The sequence below is a fragment of the Crocodylus porosus genome, unplaced genomic scaffold (assembly GCF_001723895.1).
Source record: "Crocodylus porosus isolate Cpor-Errol unplaced genomic scaffold, CroPor_comp1, whole genome shotgun sequence".
Classification (NCBI taxonomy): Eukaryota; Metazoa; Chordata; order Crocodylia; family Crocodylidae; genus Crocodylus; species Crocodylus porosus.
The window spans coordinates 97666004-97686897 of NW_017728931.1; the positions used below are offsets into that span (position 1 = coordinate 97666004).

General features: G+C 41.3%; 1 protein-coding gene and 1 long non-coding RNA gene across 2 annotated transcripts in view; one reads left to right on the plus strand and one right to left on the minus strand.

The window, feature by feature from the left end:
• FOXP2 (forkhead box P2) overlaps window positions 1-20894 on the plus strand; it is a 638779-nt gene that overhangs the window by 410720 nt on the left and 207165 nt on the right. The window lies entirely within an intron of this gene.
• Window positions 4406-20894, minus strand: part of LOC109315613 — a 72444-nt gene continuing 55955 nt past the window's right edge. Inside the window, exon 3 of the long non-coding RNA XR_002102555.1 lies at window positions 4406-4562. This is a non-coding gene — a long non-coding RNA (uncharacterized LOC109315613). The remainder of the gene's footprint in view (window positions 4563-20894) is intronic.

Sequence of the window (20894 nt, forward strand, 5' to 3'; positions counted from 1 at the left end):
ACTTCCTGCCCTTTGGGCAGGGGGCTGGACTCGATGATCTCCCGAGGTCCCTTCCAGCCCTAATGTCTATGAAATCTATGAAATTAGAATATCTGAAAATTGATCATTTGAACGATCAGTCATGCTTCCCACTGCTTTATGATCCACCATTACTCACTGGCATTTCATGGTATTTACACTATCTCCAGTAATCTGCTAAAAATGATATTGGCCTTTCTATGTAGCTTCTAAGTTTTAGGGGCCAGCACTAAGTGAAAGTCGTGTAATTAGAGTGGGACAAGAATGAAAGAGTAGGTAGTACTCAGTCCTACCTTTGTAATTAGCCATTCTGGAGAAGGAAAGGAGACATACTGTGAAGAGCCAATGTCAGCAGGTATTATTATAAAGAGTTACAAAACATAATAAATTATTATTATAAACAGTTACAAAATAAATTTGTAACTCTCAAGTTCATATAAAAAATTCTAAATATGAACTATCTGCAAACAGCTCGTTGCCTGAATCTACAGATAACCTGTCCTGAAATAATCACTCAGTGATAGTACAGAGGTTAATTTCTAAAGCCCAGTGAATCAGATTTCAGTGTTACTATTAACTATTGAATTGATGATCATTTTAGCAAGTGAATTGGGGAAGACTTTGGGAGAATGAAAGAACAAATGCAAAATGGATGTTAGTCATGCGGCTACTTATACTACTGGAATAGGCTTAACTACCCTGGTGATGTGCTGGGTATAGCACAAATAAACAAATACAAATAAACTTCACCTTGCAGGTTTGGTTATTAAATGCCTAAACTTTGCTCTTCTGTCAGTAGGACACTTTGAAGCATTCATAATACTTATTTGCATGCTCTTTACTCAGGTAAAACTCCTACTGATATCACTACTTGGTACAACATACTGCAGCACAGAGATACCCCAGCTAGCCCTCATTTAGTTTTTTCAGGAGGGAAAATTAGCTTGCATGTAGCCCCATGCTAGGACAGCTGTTCTGGCCTCCCGCCGCCCCCCTCCCCCCCCATATCTGGGCTAGCTCAGGTATCTCAACGGCACATCATACTGTGCAGTAGAGACATATAAGCTCTGTCACTTTTGTCTGAGAAGGAGAGTATAAGATCAGGACCATAATCTTGTATCATATTGGAGTTATCTGTTCTCCATACATACATGAATAAAATCACATGACCTCAGATTACAGTCACATACACATTACAATAATGAATGGCAATTTATATCACTCTGACATTATTTTAATAACTTGAGTGCTGGTGACGTAAATAGGGTAAAGAATAAGGGGAAAGGTTTGCTTTTGGAAGTAGTACTTCTCATCAGCATTAACAGGAAGTACCAAGAAAAATATCTAATGTGACTGTCAGGGGATAGTGAAATCATTTAATCTAAGGCAAAGAAATTAAAAAAACCTAGAATACACACAGTAAATACACACCTCTTTTGGAAAGTGCTTAGAGTTCACAACTCCGGTGCATTTTCTAACAGGGTTATTGGAGCCTAGGCAATATCTAAACAGTTTTCAGTAATCTTTGTGTTCTTCAGGCATATTTAGATAAAATATGATTTGTAGTGATTATTAGGGCTTAGGTACCTACAAAATGTTTAACATCTGCAGGAGCTGGAAAGCCAAAATTTGAATGTTTTTATTGTGGAAATTAAACAGGAGGTGTATTAAATTAGGCTTATATTATGTTTATATTGTTTTTGCGGCTTAATCTAACAGCAGCTATGTACACTATAAAATCTTCCCTGGGTTAGAGCATATGAAATATTTTGTATTGCTTGCCTCAAAGGATGTGGGACAATTTTGGTGATCGGAGGTACCTAGAACACAGGTACTGAAGGATATGTTTAAGGATATTTTGCAGTTTCTTGGCCAGGCTACCTCTAAAGCCCATATTACTGCAACATAATAAATTCTGTAGTGTTGTTTCTTTTTTCACATTTGCCTTCACTTTTTTAGGAATTAACTCCTTCTATTTGTATTTTTATATTAATTTTAACTAATATTTTTATTTGGGCCACCACTGAATGATGAGCTATTTTTACTTAAGTACATTATATAGCAAGACAATGAATAGAAAATTTAGGTCAAACTAAGAATAATTTAAAGATTGCACACAAAAATAGGAAATGGAACATCTAAACAAACAATATAACTTAACTTATGAGAAATATTTATGTTCTTTAATTTATATCAGAATATATATTAGGCATTTTTTCATGTCTTAACATTCACAGGTTTTCATAAGCAATTTGTGCAGTATAATACCATTTTTCTTTTAGCAAATCAATGTAGTAATAATTCCAGCAGCTAAAAAGTTAGCATGAATCATTTTTTCACTTAAAATCATCTTTTTAAGAGCAGCATGCAATGCAGTTTAAATATAGTTGGCAATCTTAGAATATCTAAACTATGTAAGCACTCATTGTAAGTATATTATTTTTGTATCACATCTCTAGAAATTAAAGCATAGCAAATTGTATTCTTACTATTAGGATCTTGTATAAGTTTATGAATATATTTGGTTTTGTATTTTTCATTTAGATAAGTGAAATTATGTAACAACAATAATATAATATCCTTAAAACAAGAGAAGTTAAACAAAGATGGGCATATGTTTGGGGTCCTAGTTGATGTAGCCAGTGATAAAGTTGGAAAAACAAATATCGACTGTAGCTTTGTGATTCTTTTGAGTAAAGAAAATAAGAAAAATTGAAAAACCCATTGGCCCTGCTGGTTAACAATTCAACTATTTGGAAAAAGAGAATAACATGGAAAGAATTTATTAAAGCAAATCACTGTCATCATTTTTATAATAGCACTATGTATTTTTTTTTTTTTTTGTAACTCAAAATTTTAACTGCTTTAACTCTTCTGTATGTGACAACTTTCCTGTTATGGCATACTTAATAGGGGACCTCCCCCTCCAAAAAAAATTTTTTAAAAAAAATTAGCATTCTAAATCCATAACAAGACGTCAAAGGAAAAAAAATGACCTCATTTTAACAAATGTTGAATACCTGCAGTTCCCACTGGGCCAGATTGTTAATGGAAGGAGAGGCTAAAAGATCTCTCACGTCTGTGTTGCTGTTTCTTTGGCCCTGGGCTGGCTCAGTAAGTATGATCCTTGGGGTGATTTCAGGTAGTTGTTAGGATACTCTAAATGACTATGTCTTCAGTAGTCTTGTAAGATCTTATGCTGGTTCATGATCAGATGCGTTGCTATCTACTGCATCCAGTTGCCTCTCACCCCCAGTAGAATACAATCAAATCTGTATGATTGGCAGGACTGACCATTACTTACAGCATCTGTACATACCCCAAAAATATTTTTTTCCTTTTTTTTACAAAGTAGCAATCATGTCATGCCTGATGATGTGTATAATTAAATAATAGACCCAAGGTCTGTTGAGGAATTTAAGCTTCAGATCTTTAAAGCCTTCCTAGGTGCTGTTGGAGTAGTATTTTCAGTAGTTCTTGAGTCTAATTCTTTACTCTTTCATAGCCCACATGGCTTCTGTTTTGATACCAAAGTATAACCAGCATCTTATGCTAAAAGATCTGGACATATCTATGGTCTTTTTTCAGCTTGGCCTCTAACCCTTCTTATTATGCAGATCTTAATTTGATAACCCTAAAACTCCAATATTCAAAGTATTCTTTGATCATACAGCATCATGCCTGAACTATATGCACTATAAAGAAAATGTCATGGTATCAACCTAATGTTTAACAGGTAAACTTTTACAGGGCAGGTCTTTTTGGTGGAATCTCCACTGAACCTAATCCAGCCATAACTAGATAAAACCATTCCAATTCTGGAGTGAATGGTTTGATAATCCTGAAGTAAAAAATGCTTTGGGGATGTCTATAGGTCACTCTACAGCAACATAGCAATCACGTGTGTTTTACACATGATTGCAAGCTATGTCACTGTAGCAACATGCTCACTGGGTATAGCGCACTGCTATGGCAGTGTAGCAGCAAAATTTACCTGTGCGGCCGTACACAGCTCAGTAACCACCTGTACTGTGCCATGCTTTAGTACTTCCCTTTTGGACTTCAGTACTTCCTTCCAAAAGTACTAAAGCATGACACCATAGCAATATCACCGTGTAGCAGTGTGTAGATGCAACATTTAAGTACTTTCCATTCATGTATTATAGTGCCAACCCATCCAGTTTTTCCAGACAAACAAATAGGATACTCTAGACCAGTGCTTCTCAAACTACCTGATGTGGTGGACTGGCAATTTTTTTTCCAGTGGGCCAGGGACTGGTGCCTGGTTCAGCCAGTGTTAGCAACTGCATGTAACAGCACTACATGAATGCGTGACCGGCTGTTCCTTTCTCTTTCCTCACCTTGCACGATATGACATCACCTGGAATGTTGGAATGTACGAACTGTGGCACTATGTCATATCTATGTTATGTTTCTGAAAATATATTTCTTTCTTTCCTGACAACTCGCTGTGGACCGGCAACCGGTGGCTTGCAGACTGGCACTGGTCCGTGGACCACCACTTTGAGAAGCACTGCTCTAGACTGGACCTCAAGTTTTTGACCAGGCAATCCGTTTGTATTTTCACAAGCTTCTATACAACTTTTTTTTACCTAATTCTATTGTCAGTTTATCAGAAATACTGAGTTATCATCATTCTATCTATTGACCCAAAACAATTTTGGGAAAACATCCTGCTTCTATTTTATAAAGTATTCCATGCACAGTAAGTGCTTGAAATTTAAAAAAAAACTGCAATTAATTACATTATTACTCTTTCTTTCAAAATTAAGCCTACAAACAGACAAAATTTGTCTCTAAGAAAAAGCATTCAGTGCAAGTACCTTTCTGTCTTTTCCTCTGCCAAACACACATGATATTCCATTAGTGCACTAAACATACTGAAAGAGAAAAAGCTGTGAAACGAAGTAAACACTTTCAATCTGAATTATGTATCTCATTATAAATTTTTTGTTTCAACTTGAGAGGCTGGTGTAGCTCAACTTTTTATTACTTTTTGTACTCTTTTATTTTAAAGAATTTTCAGTATTTCTTTATCTGTGGAGCTGAATGAATAAATTGCAATTAATAATTTATCTTATTAATTTAACCTTTCCTTCTGCTTGTGAAATATCCATGAGTACTTTAATTTTTTCAAATATATTTGTTTTATCTGAAACTGTTTGCATGTTTATATGGGTGTGTTTAAAATTTTTGGATCAATTGTGAGAGGTTCCAAGCGATTTTTCATTATTTCTACTTGTTTCACTCTTGATTCTGTATTGGCTAGTTGTGATTGGTCATGTAGATAACATGGAATTATTTCTGGTCCCTAAGTGGAAGATGAGAGATTATGCCTTTATTAATTAAAACATCACAGAACAAATGACTACCAGGCAAATCTTAGCAGCTATCTGAATGAGACTAAGGCTAGGTACAGACAGTTAAAAAGCCCAAGGCTGAATCAATTCAGTCTTTGCAGGTTAGTCTAAAATGCATAGGTTAAATTTAAACAGGAGTGAACAGACATTTACCTTTGATTCAGGAAATACAGCCACATGCCTGCAGTGGCTCAGGCCAGAATCTGGGGGGGAGGGGGAGGGAATACTAGAACACAGCTGTCTGGCTGTGTGCTCACTTCCTGTTCCTGCTGCCCCTGAGGTTCTTGGGATTTGCAGTCCAGAATTACAGCAGCAGGACTCTGTGGGGTTGCTCATCACTTCCTCTTCCTGCTTCCAGGTGCCTCTGAGATATGTAGTCCACAGTTGCAGCCAGCAGTAAGTTTTACCAGGAGAAGGGGTATTTAACCCTTCCCTCCTTCCCTGGCCCCAGACCTCATCCAGGGTTTGCTGGGGGGGGGGACAGTCCCCCCACTGTAGACTTGGCTGCATCCCAAGCTGGGCTTGCCCCCCCACCCTTGTAAGTCAGCCCTCACTGCTCCCTCTAGCAAGCAGAGGGGCGGGGCCATCCCTGCTCTCTGGAGCAGACAGCACAGCCCAGCCCAACCCAGGACTGGAATGCAGGCTGGGAAGCCGGGGGACTGTGATTTAACTTGAACCAGGAACGGGTTTGGGACAGAAGTTTCATAAAGTAGTTTGGCCCAAATCAGTTAAGTCTGATACTACATTCAACCAGCTTTATCTTAAACCACTTTCAGCCATTTTGAAACTGGTTTATGCACACCTAGCTTCTGTTCTGTTACAGGTCTAAATCAGTTTCTGATCGCTTAAACCTGTCTGTGTGTAACTTCTGTCCCTAGCCTTTGGAACTGAACAGGCATTTATTTCTAGTGCTGAAACTTTGTGGGAAATTTATAGTGCTAGAAATCTTTTCAGGAGAGGGGACATGCAGGCATGCCAGGCTTCAGCAGTCCCCTGTATCCTGCTCTCTGCACCTTCCCCAGACCAGGGTTCACCTAGTCTGGGGGATGCATAGCATAGGCAACTAGTGCCACCTTGGGGGGGGGGGATCCCTCTGCAGTCAATCTCACCCACTGGGAGGGGGAGGTTCCCCTTTGGAAAAACTTAGCAGTGAGTGGCTGCGCTACTCCCAAAAGCAGCTGTGGCACTTCTGGAAGCCATGGCCTGTATCCGGTGCTCCCACTCCCCGGCCAGTGCTCGCAGTGGGGGGTACTGGCATTCCCACCTACCCCCCTGCCCATCACCTAAGTGGGGAGTGCGGCCGGTCAGGGGGTGCACCAGTGCTCTCAGGGGGCACACGTACACCCCCATGAACCCCCTACACATTGCCACTGAGGCATAGGCAGTTATTGCCCAGCTGCTCCTCTCCTCTCTTTCCATTTTCCAGAAGTGTTTTAGCTCTCAGGAAGGCTTAGTAGGGCAGCAGCATTTCAGCTGCTGTATGACTGAGAGAAGTCAGGTTTGGGGAAAGCTGGCTGGATTAATGGGATTAATGGTAATAATAGCTCAATGTTTAGTTGAAAAGAAGTAACAAGTGGGGTTCCCCAGGGGTCTGAACTGGGTCTGGTATTGTTTATATCTTCATTAATAATTTGGATGATGGGGATTGAGTACATTTAGCATATTTTGGGGCAATAAACACTGAGTTGGGTAGAGTTGCAGATATTCCAGAAGGTAGGACTAGGATCCAGAAAAACCTGGATAGACTGGAAAAAATGGTCCACAAACCATCAGATGAAATTCAGCAAGGACTAACGTGAAGTCCTGCATTTGGGACAGAATAATTGCATGCACAAATACAGCCTGGGAAACAACTGGCTAGGCTTCAGCACTACAGTGGACTATAAACTAATTAAGAGTATTTTCTTGTTGCACAAAAAGCCAGCAGCATACTGGTTTGTATTAGCAGTAATGTCATTTGCAAATCAAGAGAAGTGATTCTTCTTCTGTATTCAGCATGAGTAAGGCTTATTTTTAGTACTATTTCCAACTTTGGGCCCCACACTTCAAGAAGGATATGGATGGATTGGAGACAGGCCATTAGAGAGAGGCAAAAAAAGATTAGGGACCTGGAAGGTGAGACTTATGAGGAAAGGCTAGAAGAAGTAGGGTTATTTAATCTGGAAAAGAGAGGACTGAGGGAGGATTTGATAAGTCTTCAAATATTAGAAGGGTGTTGAGGAGGGAGATGGACATTTCTCTCTGTATCTGTAGAGGACAGGATTAGGAACAGTGGCCCCAACTGCAGCAGAGGAAATTTAGGAACTTTGTGATCATGAGGATGATCAAGCACTGGAATAGGCTACCTAGACAACCTGTAGAATCTCCATCCCTGGAAGTTTTCAAGAGCAGGTTGGACAGACACTTGAAATTAAAGGTAAATTGAGAATGAAAAAAAGAATGAAATGGGCTCATGTTTGCAAAATCAAAATGGTTCGGCACAAAAAAAATTATTTAGAATTGGTGGAAAAGATGAATGAATATAGATTCCACACATATTTAACTTAGGTGACCACCCTTTTATGAAACAGATTATACATTTTAATACAGGAACTGTTTTTAACATGATGAGCCCATCTTGAATATTTAGTTGCATGTTAAGCACGGCAGTAAATTAATTTCAATACTCCAGTTCTTTTTCTATTGTACATTTATAGTCAAACCAAATATTCTATGAGTAGCCAGTTCTCATACAATTTTTTTTTAATGCAAATTCTTCTTTTTGTTCTTTTGATATTTTTTTTTCAGGGTAAGAATATAGATCATGATTTTATTCCACCCTTTGTGTGTGTTTGGTATCCTTCCTCCAAACTGGCAGGAAACAGTACCTTAAATCCCAGGATTGTGGCTAAAGCCTGGTTCCACTGAATATATTGGAATTTTGGCCAGACATGTCAGTGGATACAAGAGCCAAATTGTGTTTCCACTAGGAGCAGATGATGCTGCACCATAATTTGATGCATTAGAAGTGAACATCAATAGCAACCAACATGAGTAAACTAAAGGGAGACAGCTCTCCTCTGTGTTTTCTGTAACTCCAAGACGTTCATACAAACAATTACCCGTATGTGGCTGACTGCCAGTTAAACTGTATATTTTGCTTTGTAACTGTTCAGTAATGGGATTATCATGCTCTTCTCTCTGGAATCCACATTCCAGGATAACTTTGGATACACAGTTTAATGTTTTGCCATTTATCTGGGGCAATATTTGGGCAAAATTAAGTTAATCTGACACTTTATTAGCATTCTGGTGATAGATTATTCAGCTTAATTCTGAGAAATGGCTTGGGTTTGAGAACATATCTGAATTATGATGCAGCATCATCTGCTTGGGTTTGAGGACATATCTGAACTCTTTAAAAGCATTTGAAAGAGTACATTAAATGCACTGTAGATTAAGACCTAAAAAAGTAAGAAAGTAGCCTTAAGTTAAAAATCTAGAGGACCTTTACAAGTTTTTCTTGCTGTGACTGTATTATTATTTTTAAAGAAAAGTAGTGATAGTCTCTAAACAGTCCAATGTAAAAGTCAATAGCAGTGGTATCACAGAAGTAGAAATCTGAAAGAATATTTTCTTATTCCTAAAATAAGACTCCTAAAACAGGCAGAACAAATGTTTCTCTATCTTTAATCAACCATCTCAGATATTCAGGAGATTTTTTTTTTTTAGTTTGTGATATTTTTGTTTCTTTTTTTAAAATATTTTAAACATATTTAAAAACAACTGGGGGTAATTTTAGACCAACAACCAAGGTACTTGACATAAAGGACAGACAGCTTACCAATTCCAATTTGGTTGAAAGTTAACAGAAAATATTGCACTCTTATTTTAAACACCCTCGTCCCCCTTATCAGACTATGCCTTTGAAATCCCATTGAGCTTATGAAGAGGTTCAAGAAACTGAAAGCAGCTAGGAATAAAGGAAGCACTGGTCCCTTGATCCTCCTCATTAGTTCAATGGGATTTCAAAAGCATGTGTTTTAAAATATTGTTCTGACACTTGTTGTTGAATTCTGATCAAATGATAAATCGATTGGCAGCAATATCCTGAATATAAAAACTGTGGCTTGGCTAGCTACTCAGAAAATCCCTATACTTTTCTTGATATACATTTAAAATGACTGTGATGGGGTAGTAATCACTGCAAAAAATAAAAGGATTTAAAAATATACTTCTTTCAAAATCATAACAATAAAACATAGTTCCATTTGTACTTTTTTTTTGGAAATATAACAGATTTAATGTAAAAATGGCTTGGCGTGTCTTTATCTTTGGATATTATTTTTGCTTAAGAAATCAAGTTGCAAATTGCACTTTGCAAAGCATTAGGACTGTCATCATTAACCAGCACCCATCCATAGATAATAATCTTTTGTGCCTTCCAGAAGTATATTTTGGATAAATTAATGAAAACCATTGTGCATTGTAAAGACTACGTTGGTTATGCAGAATGCATTTTGGGTTATTGTGAAAATTATAGAGAATTTTTCATTAGCATTATAATGGGTATCAGTAGAAACATTACAGAAGTTAAGGTACTAAGTACTCTGATTTTAAATAAATATCTCCATTTATGAAGAGAAATGGATGAGTAATTTTTAGTGTTATTTTTTAATCAAATGGCCTTAAATACAAGAACACAAGAGCATTCTGAGTGCAAGGTTTTTTTGTTCTAATTTAATCAAATGTAGTTTTTGGATAATATATAAACTGAAACATTTTTATGAGAGCCTATTAGAATTCTACAGTTAATTTAACATTCAGTACAGTATATATTTCCTTTAGAATTTAAATATTTAATCTAAGAAAACTCTAGGAAATTCAGTGAAAATGCTTTCTAAAAATTCATAGTAGTCTTTAAGATCATTTTCGCTATTTTTCAAGTCTACAAAAATTCTATCTGCCATATAATATTCTGTATATAGTGTGGGGACAGGGAAAGGGAGGGGAAGTATGTGTGTGTGTGTGTCCACTTCCACCCACCCACCTGTGCACATGCCCGTGCGCGCGCGCGCGCGCGCACACACACACACACACACACACACACACACACACACACACACACACACACACTAAAGATCACGATCCTGGGCTGATTTTGACAAGAAGAGTTGTACATAAGTAAAGTAATGCAATAAGAAATCAATTCTGATTTTGAATATAGTTAGCACATTATAGAATCATAGAAAATTAGGGTTAGAAGGGACCTCATGAGATCCAACCCTGATCAAAGCAGGACCATCCCCAACTAGATCATCCCAGCCAAGGCTTTGTCTTGCTGGGTCTTAAAAACCTCCAAGGATGGAGATTCCATAAACTCTCTGTTCCAGTGCTTTACTGGAGATAGTTTTTCCTAATATCTAACCTGAACTGCCCTTACTGCAAATTGAGACCATTGCTTCTTGTTATGTCATCTGCCACCACTAAGAACAGTCTAGCTCTATCCTCTTTGGAACCACCCTTCAGGTAGTTGAAGAGTGCTGTTAAATCCCCCCTGTCTTTTCTTCTCCAAACAAAATAAGCCCAGTTCCCTCAGCCTCTGCTCAGAAGTCATGTGCCCCAACCGCCTAACCATTTTCATTGCCTCCTGCTGGACTCTTTCCAATTTGTCTACATCCTTTCTGTAGTGGGGCCCAAAACTGGATACAGTATTCCAGATGTGACCTCACCAGTGCTGAATAGAAGGGAATAATTGCTCCCCTCAATCTGCTGGGTCTATGTGCAGAGCTAGGAGAAAAAGTTGTTCTTAATAGGGTATCCTATTTTGCTCTTCTTGTAAGATTTAATATTTTTCATGTTTTTCTAACACTGTCTCCAGAATTTATATGGATTTTTACATAGATTCATAGTTTCATAGACGTAGGGTCAGAAGGGACCTAAGTAGATCATCAAGTCTGATCCCCTGCCCTGGGCAGGAGAAAAAACTGGGCTCATATGACCCCAGCTAGGTAATTGTCAAGCCTCCTCTTGAAGTCCCCCAAGGTTGGTGCCAGCACTACTTCCCTTGGAAGTTGGTTCCAAATCCTAGCCGTCCTGACTGTGAAATAATGTCTTCTAATGTCCAGCGTGAAACTACTCTCAAAAAACTTATGGCCATTATTCCTTGTTACTCCAGGAGGTGCTCTGATGAACAGGGTCTCTCCCATTCGCTGCTTGTCCCCCCTGGTAAATTTGTAGATGGCCACCAGGTCCCCTCTCAGCCTTCTTTTGTGAAGGCTGAACAGGTTCAGGTCCCGTAGCCTGTCCTCATAGGGTCTGCCCTTCTTTCTTCGGATCATGCAAGTGGCCCCCCTCTGGACCCTCTCGATGCTGGCCACATCTCTCCTAAAGTGCAGCACCCAGAACTGGATGCAGTACTCCAACTGTGGCCTGACCAGTGTTGCATAGAAGGAGAGGATCACCTCCTTGGCCCTGTTTATGATGCATCTGTGGATGCATGACAAGGTGCGGTTTGCCTTACTGACTGCATCTTCACATTGGTGGCCTATGTTCATTTTGGAATCGATAATGATTCCAAGATCTCTTTCTGCCACTGTGCTTTCGAGAAGAGAGTTACCTAGCCTATATGTATGCTGCTGGTTCTTGCTATCCAAGTGCAGTACCCTGTACTTGTCAGCATGAATCCCATCCTAGTCTCGTTCGCCCACCCCTGTAACCTGTCCAGGCCCAGTTGTATCCTGTCCCTCCCTTGTAGCGTGCCCACCTCACCCCAGATCTTGGTGTCATCAGTGAATTTGAACAGGGTACTTTTCACCCCCTCGTCCAAGTTGCTAATAAAGAGATTAAACAGTGTGGCCCAAGGACTGAGCCTTGAGGGACCCCACTGCCCACATCCCTCCAGGATGAATATGACCCGTCCACCACCACTCCCTGGATGCAGCCCCTCAGCCAATTTGTGACCCATCTGACTGTGTAGGCATCAATGTCACAGTCACCTAGTATTTTTAACGAGAATGGGGTGGGAGACAATGTCAAAGTCCTTCCTAAAGTCCAAAAAGTCTATATCCACTGCTACACCTGCATCCAATGATTTTGTGACCTGATCATAGAAGGCAATCAGGTTGGTCTGACAGGACCTGCCCCAATGAACCCATGGTGGTTGCCCCTGAGCATCATCTGCTCTGCTGGTCCTTCCCAGATGTGCTCCTGGATAATCTTTTCAAAGAGCTTCCCCAGGATCGAAGTAAGACTAATGGGCCTATAGTTGCCCAGGTCCTCCCTCCTCCCTTTTTTGAAAATGGGCACCACATTGGCCTTCCTCCAGTCGTCTGGTACCTATAGATATAGAAAACTTTTTTTAAACTTTGTTTAAAATCTATTATTTGAGAGGTACATGATTCAAGAAGAGACAGAAATATTTGTTCTTTTTTGCTGCCAGTACATTCTACCCCATGGTTTCCTCCTCTCCTATATTTTTAAACATAATTTTAGTTCATTTCTGTTGATAGGAAATGTAAGAATATATTTTAGCAGTAACTTTGGTTTGAACATTGGGAATTCTGATTATGAAAGATGCCAGTTTGGATCTCTTGAAAGCCTGGATGTGGCTCCAGGCATGACCCCATTTGCAATGTATTACAGAAAGCCACATGTGTTTGCTAAAAATCAAACATCTTTAAACATCTAACTTTTTGAAGATGAACATATTAAGCTCTTTAAGTGGTAGACTGTTGGCAGTGAAATTAGATAATGGGAATTTAAGCCAATGTTCAGTTACTTAAAGATTTACATTTTTGTAATGTTCTGGTGTCTGTAATGTTTCTTCATTTTTTGTTAGAATGTTATACCCAATCTGATATGTCTAAAAATACATATAAAAAGTAAGGTGTTGATGTCATTCATTGCCCACAGCTCTCTTACAACTGAGAAAAAAAAATCTGTTTTATAGAAAAGGATCCTTTTTTTAAGGTTGACAATCTTGAACTCTCAGGATTTTTTTTTTTTTTTTGGGGTGTGGTAAAAGTTCTGGATTTGTATGCAGATGGCTAGAAGTCAGTCCATCCTTTGGAATGTAGATTCCACCAGTATCAGTGTTTATTGCGTTGTGGTTACATTGCAGTCTGCTTTCTCATCATCAACATTATTGTGAGGCTGAGGTGATGTTCAAGGAATGTAACTTTATTGTACAAAGAGACACTTCCTTCCTCAGTGAGCTTACAGTTGAAGTACCTTCGAAGTAAACTCAGAAATTTCATCAGGAGGCAACAGTAGATGCTGACCTGTGTAACACTTAGGATGCCAAAGGCTTTTCTCAGCCTCACCCTTTCAGCTTTCCATCTCCTCACAACCATCTACATTGTTTATCCCTTACCTACTCTTTTCCCCTGATGTAGTCCAGCCTGCCCCTGAAAACACTCCTGAGTTTCAGAACCTGAGCCTGAGCTTCCCCCTAATCCATTCTTTACCCTCTGCTCCACACAAAGTAGGACTACAGAGACCCCTGGTGTTCCATAGAGCAGACTAGAGATTACAGTTTGTTTCTAGTGTAATTCAGGGTTTCGGTGTTAATTTATAAAGTCTTTGAGATTTTATAATGATCTATGTGGTTTCAGTCTCTGAATTCAGTTATCATGATCAAAGGCTTTCTTGCTAACAGTTGTCATATTGAAACTCTATTAAGAGGCTGACAGCAGTTTCTCATCAGTGGAGTTTTTCAGTTTTAACCAATGCATTATTCCGAACACGCTTAAAAGAGTACACAACACAATAAATCGGGCTTAACTAGGCACAGTTTTATTAACCTAATTCATCTGCAGGTGAATTGGTAACACATAGTGCTGGTGATCTTTTTGGTCAGGGTGCTCAAGCTTTTTGGTCAGCATGCCCCTGCCCCGTTGCTTTGGTCTGTTTCTGTAATCCTTTGATAAGTGGTAGAGAAGTCATTGTCTCTGTGCTTTAAAACTAATTCTAGAAATATGGAACCCAAATGCATTGCTCTCCTTCTTTAGGAAATATCTACTTCTAACTTCACCTCCAATTCTGATTTGTCAAGAAACCATGCTCATATTAAATGAGCATCTGCTTTGAACACCTCCCAGGCTCCAATAATTTGAATGTTAAGTTCTGTCTGGCCCTTTGGGCATCTGGTCTGCTGTATAATTGGAGAAATACTCACTCTCTCCTAGCCAGTCTAGCTAAACATTCTTTTATAGTTCAAAAAAAGGCAACTAATATGATATCAGTAGCAGGCCCAATCCTATACTAATTCCAGGTTACAAGGGTCTATGCTATGGGTCCATGGTATAATGTCTTCCATTAATGGCAGACAAGCTTTTGGGCAAGTCTGACAATTTAGTTCCACACTTTCCCCAAGTGCCACTCCCATCCCCTTCACCTGGTCTGGTTTCTCCTTCCTTCTTTCTGATCCCTGTCTGATTTGCCACTTTGCTTTATGCCCTGTCTGCTGCTGGGCTGCCTGCCCCTTCCCTGATTTGCCATGTGCCACACACAGAGTTTACTTGTGGCTCCTGTGGTACAGAGTGGCCCCTCTTGGCACAGGAAAAGGGCTTACAGATCTTCACCTCATGTTGGATTCAGTGGGCTTCCATGGAACTCATCCCTCCATTTCTGAACTATATAGAAGTTATTCCCTTAGAAAAAGGGATCCCTCTTTAAAGGGGCAGCATGTTTTCCTTCCTGAAGATTTAGGTCATGACTTGCATGCTTTTAAGTTACCTTAGGGTAAATGTTCCTTGTCTCATTGTTGCAGTAAATCCCAGTATTACTGGTGTTTGTAGTATTACTTTATGCAGTAGATGTATATGTTTGTTCTGAATTTTAGAGGTCTGCTTTAAATTGACTATTGTTAGTTCAACAGGAAAAGAAAAAAGATGTTATTGCACCATTCAGGTTGCAAAGCAGAGTGCTCAAAAGTCAGGAGAGGTTGACCATTAGTTGAACATTGTCCCATGTGTTGTGTATATATCTCTACAGTCTTCAGTTTCACAAGGATATTATTTCTTGTATTATACACTTCTAAGGGTTTTTCTACAAATTTAACTAAGCATAAAGTATATTGGTTGCACAAATACTATCTGAAACAGATGTATGTAAGTGGCGGAGTTGATCTAATGTATTCAGTCTTGAATATTCACACTTTCTGAATGTTTATTGTTAAAGTAAGTAACATTTAACTTCTTCTTTTTTTAAGCCAAGCCAGTAAGCATAGTTTTGAGTATCAAACTGGCCCTCACAGGAAAGAGAAGTGCCTCCTTACAACTTTGCATTAGCTAGACATATCATATATAGCAACGCCAGAGGCGAGTAGACTCTTGAAATCCTCTGTCTCCTCCCCTCTACCCAAATACACGCTCAAAGAGTTGGATGGAAGGGGTGATCCTGGCTGAGGTCTTGGCTATCTTCCCATACTCTTCCTGTCATCCCTCCACGAATGTATGAGTATGAATAGTTGTACTAGTGAGCTGGGAAATGTATAACTACCAGAAATGAACCCAGTAAAGCTTACTTCATCTCCAGAGTAGCAGGGCAACCAGTCTCGGCTCCAGGGATTATACAACAGCATACGTAATCACATGGGACAGTGCTGCCACGATTCTGCCTTCCATAAATAAGTATCAGGGAGATTTTCAAGCCATAAATGCTACTAAAAAGGATATTTCAAATATGATACAAATTTGCCCCAGTATAATTAGGTTCTTATGGATTCATAGATGTAGGGTCGGAAGGGACCTTGTAGATCTTCTTGTCTGACTCCCTGCCCTGGGCAGGAGAAGAAACTGGGCTTAAATGACCCCAGCTAGGTAAACGTCAAGCCTCCTCTTAAAGTCTCCCAAGGTAGGAGCCAGCACCACTTCCCTTAGAAGTTGGTTCCAGATCCTAGCTGCCCTAACTGTGAAGTAGTACCTTCTAATGTCTGGCCTGAACCTACTCTAACAACTTATGGCCATTATTCCTTGTTACTCTGGGAGGTGCTTGAGGGAACAACGTCTCTCCCATTCCCTGCTGGTCCCCCCTAGTAAGTTTATAGATGGCCACCAGGTCCCCCCTCAGCCTTCTCTTGCGAAGGCTGAACAGGTTCAGGTCCTGTAGCCTCTCCTTGTAGGATCATGCGAGTGACCCTCCTTTGGACCCTCTCTATGCTGTCCACGTCCCTCCTGAAGTGCGGCACCCAGAACTGGACTCAGTTCTCCAACTGCGGCCTAACCAGTGTCGCATAGAGGGGGAGGATCACCTCCTTGGCCCTGCTTGTGATGCATCTGTGGATGCACGACAAGGTGCAGTTAGCTCTACTGACCATGTCCTCGCGTTGTCAGCCCATGTTCCTCTTGGAGTCATTATTGACTCCAAGATCTCTTTCTGGCACTGTGCTTTTGAGAAGGGAGTTACCCAGCCTATAGGTATGCTGCTGGTTCCTACTGCCTAAGTGTAGCACCCTGCACTTGTCAGTATTGAATCCCATCCTATTTTCATTTACCCACCCCTGTAACCTGTCCAGGTCCCACTGTAATCTGTCCTTCCCTTCTAGCGTGCCCACCTCACCCCAAATCTTGGTGTCATCTGCAAATTTAAAATGTGAAAATTCCTTCGAAAATTGGATGTATAGAATTAGGATATAGATTAGATACTTGGCGAATCCCATGTTTTGATTTTTGTGTGAAGGTGTTCTAGGAAGACTTATTGGACCTCATCCCTTTTAAAATTAACTAAGAAACCCCTACCTGTGATTTGGTAACGGAAGTGTTTTTGACAAGAACTGACTGAATGATGCAAAAAATAATTTGTGAATGTATGCTTGAATTCTGAATAGTTGTTTTGACTCTTTTCCCCCCTCTCATTATTTGTATAACTGATTTTTTTCTCCCCTCACAATTTTTGCAGGTGTAATTATGTTTGCACCCTAACAAGGTAACTTTTGTACAAAGAAACAAAATATTACTTCTCACTTTTCTCGCATCTTCTTTTTAAAAGTTTTAGTCTTTACCATACAGTTTAAGTGACCAAACAGCACAAATCTCTAAAAATGAACTGCCCAAGAGATCAGTTCAGCAGAATTTGTTTTGGCTGGATTTTGTTTGCATAAACTACTAGGTAAAATTTTTTGTAATAGCTCACTTATTGGTAGAAATATGAAGCAACATTTGGTTATCGAATGACATATTTACCATGAAAAAATTGACCAATTCTTTATATCATACACAGAGAATTCTGCTAAAATATATTAATTCTTTACAATAACTGACTTCAACAATTTTATCAAGGCTGGGAAAAAACCTCTTACTAATGTCAAAACAATAGTAATTTGTTTGTAAAATCAATAAATATACTGAACTAACCTAATAGCTGTTTTCTATAACCAGTACTATTTCATTGTTGACCTTCAATATATGAATTGCAAAGTGCCCAAGGAAACAAAATAACATGAAAGTTGCACCTTCCTGGTATGACTGACAACTACTTCAAGCTTTCTTATATTGGTGAGTGTAGTCACTAGAAAGATTATTACATACAGCTACATCTTTTGCACAAGATTGGGTTGTAAGATGAGCCACTGTAAACAATAAAACAGAGGTCCATTATTGTAAAGGTCTATTCATGCATTTCTGCATTACTCAAGATTCAGCCATTATTTTTCCCTGACAGTTTTTTCATAGTGTGCTCTTAGATCATAATCCATCCTCCCATCCGCTCGTTACTCTGTATTCTTCTAGCTCTTCACCTATTCCAGATTCCCTTGTGCCACTGTTAAAAGGGGTCCCTGATGTGATGGCTCACATGTTGGGTGTAATGCCTGGCACAGAGGGCAGGCTCCCTCAATCATCTACCATGCCTTGTCAAAATATAATGAGGGTGGTTCAGTGGTGCTATCTCACGCCCATTGCTGGTAGTAGTCATGTCACCAGTGTTGATGGTCCTGGGGCTCTGCCTCCCCTACACCCGAGTCCACACACCCTCTGTGCAGAATTGGGACCCCAGGGTCTTCAGCCACTGGTTCAGGCCTCTGGAACTTCCTTGTTGAGGCTCGCTGCCAACTCCCATCTGAGGAGGTTTGGGTTAGGGACTCTCTCGTGCCCACCTCTGGGGGTTGCCTCTGCCCCATTTTCTGAGCAGCAACTCCTTTAAAACAATGTAAAAAAAGAGAAGACTGATACCAGAAAGGCAAACCACCTTCTCCTTGGCTTTCACTCTGGGTTACTCCCAGCTAGTGGAGTATTTACAGTCTTGCTGTCCCTACCCCCTCGTCCAGTCCCTGGGGAAGCAACCTGCAGCCTGGATGTCTCTGGGCCACCCTGACTAGGTCTCTGCTCACTTTCCCACCCTGCCTGGCATGTGCCAGGGTTTTTAAACTTCCCATGGCAGTGCCTGAGGCAAACGCCATCAGCTGGGTGCCGCCAATCCTAATGGACAGCTAGTTCAAAAGCAGGAGCAGGAGCAGCAGCATCATGTGCCACTCCTGCTCCAGCACCTGCCTCACTTCAGGTGAGTTCCCTTCCTGCCCCAGGGTCCCCTGTCTGTGGCCAGGGTTCCCGGAGAAGGCTCCCAGAGCCCCTGGATCCCATGAACAGCTCCAGCCGCCATAGGTACCAACCCAATTTTCCTTTCCCTGACAATGTTGTATGACAGTCTAGCTCAGGAGTGGGCAAAATAAAGCCCATAGGCTGGATCCAGCCAGTCAGGAAATTCCATCCAGCCCCCCATAAGCCATGGCTCTGGGCTGCCCTTCTGCAAGCCAGCACCTCCATGTAGGAAGTGTGGCTCTGGTTGCTAAGCAACCAATTTCATCCCTACTCCCCAGCCTGGCCTGACCCACTCCTAGTCCTGAGCTAGGGGCACTGGGATAAGAAGCCTGTGTCTGGAAAAGACTTTTGCTGGCCACCGTATGGCTGTTTCCAGCCTCCCTGCCTGAGTGTGTGGAAATTCACTTAAGACCCCCCCCGCCAGGCCGTGGGACTCCTCCTGAGGGAAAGGGGGCCAGAAGCACAGGGGCCATGCACTATGGGGCCAAGTTGGGCTGGCACCACATGCTGCAAGAGCGCAGGAGCTGTGTGCTATGGGGATGAGTCAGGCTGGCCCTGCACTCTGCCACTACATGCGGCCAGGACCTTGGGTGGAAGCACAGGAGCCATGGCTATGAGGCTAGGAGGGTCTGGCCCCACACCTTGCTGCCATGTGCAGCCGGGGACACAGGGAAGAGCACTATTCACCCAGGTGAGGCTGGCCCCACAAAATGCCTCCATGTACAGCCAGGGACTTGGGTGGGAGCTGAGTTTTATGGGGCTGGCCCTGCACACTGCTGCCACCTGTGGTAGGGGGCTAGGAGGGGAGCACAGGGAGCTGCATGCTATGGAGCCAGGCAGGGCTGACCCCACTTGCTGCCACCACATATAACTCCAGGGACTCGCACACTCCAGGGAATCTGAGGATCCCCCCCTTCCCCCTACACACACATACACACACATTCCTACCCCACCATACCCCCAAACACACCCTTCCTCTCCCACAGCCCCCCCCACACCCACCCCCACCATAACCCTGCATACACCCATATTCTCCCACAGTCTGCCACACACTCCCACCCCCATCATAACCCCACAGTCCCTACACATGCTCCCACCTCCTCACCCGCCACCATACCCACGCACACATCAATACCCTTCTATGCACCCCCATCCCAACCACATACCCCACATCTACATCCCTCCACACCCAACATAGCCCCGTACACACCTATTCCCCAACCGTGCCTTCCCACTTACACCCCCTTCCCCCCACACACAATATGCAACAGTAAGAGTGTAGTTTGACCTATTATGCAATCATCTCTAGATACACAATGCAAACACACATAAATCAAGACATACTTTAAAAAAAAAACAAAATTAAAATAATTTATAGTAGATGTTTGATATTTTTAGTATATGATTTTTTTTCTGGTTTCAAGATGGCAACCCATCCCCACCCCACCCCCAAAGGAGTACTCCTGTGGCAAGGGGAGAGACTTCCAGACTTCAGGGACTTCTGGTGGCAAAGGTTAGGGGGCAGGACTTCCAGACCCTAAATAGCGACCAGGGGGTGGGGCATCTGTCAGGGTGCAGAGCAACCCTTGTGGTCCTTTCCAGCTCACCAGAACTCGTTAAACAGCCTTCCAGCTGAAATAATTGCCCACCCTTTGTCTTGTTTTATCTAAAGAAACAAGTTTCAGCAACATCTCTGCTCTTTCTAACGCAAGCTGCCTGCTTCTCCGAAACATTCTAAAATTCCTTGCTTCCAGCTTTAGTTTTTATCTAAGGATGGTTGGAGTTAGAGTTAGAGGGAGGTTTCTCAGATACTTTTATACCCTTTCTGTCCATATTTCCCAATGGCTTTTCCACTGCAGAGGTGCTTCTCTACCCCCTCACGGTCTGATTTCATAGATTCATAGATGCTAGGGTCGGAAGGGACCTCAATAGATCATCGAGTCCGACCCCCTGCATAAGCAGGAAAGAGTGCTGGGCC